Consider the following 1,789-nt stretch of genomic DNA (forward strand, 5'->3'; position numbering starts at 1 on the left):
GCTTCCCGCGCACGGGGTCCTGGGTTAGATTCCCGGCGGGGTCAGGGATTTTCCCTGCCTCGAGATGACTGGGTCTTCTTCATCACCATCATTCATCCTCATTACGGTCGGAGGAAGGCAATGGCAGAACACCTCCGCTAGGACCTTGCCTAGTACGGCGGTGCGGGTCTCCCGCATCGCCCCCTAGGCTCCTCGGAGTATGGGACCTCATCATCATCATTCTAAAAGTAGTGAAAATTAACACAATACTGGCAGTATATTCAGATAATCAGAGCCTAGTGCTAGAAACTCGAATGCTCTTTAAACACTTGGATTTGAGAAAGGAATTAACAAGGCTTCTCGTGGCAGTATTCTTTCAGATTGAGTGTACCTTTTAATAAAGGAAATCAACTATATTAGAATGCCTTTTTGTGCACTTGTACAGCCATAGCTCCGAAATTATGTATAGAATAAATTTTATATTTCGTAGTATTCAACTGATGTGGGGTGAAAGAGTGAACATATTAGCTTTTAAATGAGTCTTTAGACCATCGTAGATAGCATCCAACATATCACATAATACTTTACTGGTGTACGGGCAGTGTACCTGTACAACAGGAAAGTCACCCGGTGACATGTACTGCCGGGAGTTTGTTAGATTATAACTGACTCAGACGCACTGAAGATGGCTACTTGTAACTGAAATCATGATATGCAAGAATAATAAAAGACCAGTGAGATTGCTATTGTTGGCTGTGTTCTTGTCCTTCCTTATAACAACATGCAGTCGCTGTGCACGGCAGTTTTGTATGGAATCAAAGTTGGGGACTGTGTTCTAAAGACTCATTTAGAAGCTAATATTTTCACTCTTGTACCCCACATCAGTTAAATACTACGTAATATGAAATTTATTATATACAGAATTTTGGGACTATGGCTCGTGAAAGTGCACTAAAAGGCATTGTAATATCGTTGATTTCCTATATTAAAAGATACAGGTCGGCCAGGGTGGCCGAGCGGTTCTAGGCGCTACAGTCTGGAACCGCGTGACTGCTACGGTTGCCGGTTCGAATCCTGCCTCGGGTATGGATGTGTGTGATGTCGTTAGGTTAGTTAGGTGTAAGTAGTTCTAAGTTCTAGGGGACTGATGACCTCAGAAGTTAAGTTCCATAGTGCTCAGAGCCATTTGAACCATAAAAGGTACCACTCATTCTGAAAGAATACTGCCACAAGAAACCATGTTATTTCCTTTGTGCGTAAGTTCCACTTCCAGATCCAACATTTGTACTTCCTCTTCTTCTTATCGAATTCTGAGCTCATTTTAATATCATATACTGAATGACAACACCAGTGTCCATAGTACGAATAGCTCCAGCTGTCGCCATGTTGAAAACAGTCCGATGACAAGTTTGACTGGAACTTATGGGAACAGAAGCACACGGCGCCACAGCAGTATCAGCCATCATGTCATTTTCTGTGGTGTCCCCAAATTACCTCCTGAAACCAAACTCGTTAAAATCCGTACGAGTCATCACCAAAGGAGTGAGGAGATGGTGGTGCTAGTGGGCAAACTGACTAACATTCTTGTAGGAGTGCACCCACTCAGTTTGCTGCTATTGGGATGCGCGTAATGAGATTAATAATGATGATAAGCATACCGGATAGACAATTAGTCACGCTCCAGGAAACATCACGCTAACACCGGATAACACCGCAACTAGCCTCGATAATGATCTCAATTCGAACAGAGAGTTCATAAGTTTCCCGAGGCAATGCGTTTCCACCTGAAAACTCACACTGACGATTAGGT

The sequence above is a fragment of the Schistocerca americana genome, chromosome 1, assembly GCF_021461395.2.
Source record: "Schistocerca americana isolate TAMUIC-IGC-003095 chromosome 1, iqSchAmer2.1, whole genome shotgun sequence".
In the NCBI taxonomy this organism is placed as follows: domain Eukaryota; kingdom Metazoa; phylum Arthropoda; class Insecta; order Orthoptera; family Acrididae; genus Schistocerca; species Schistocerca americana.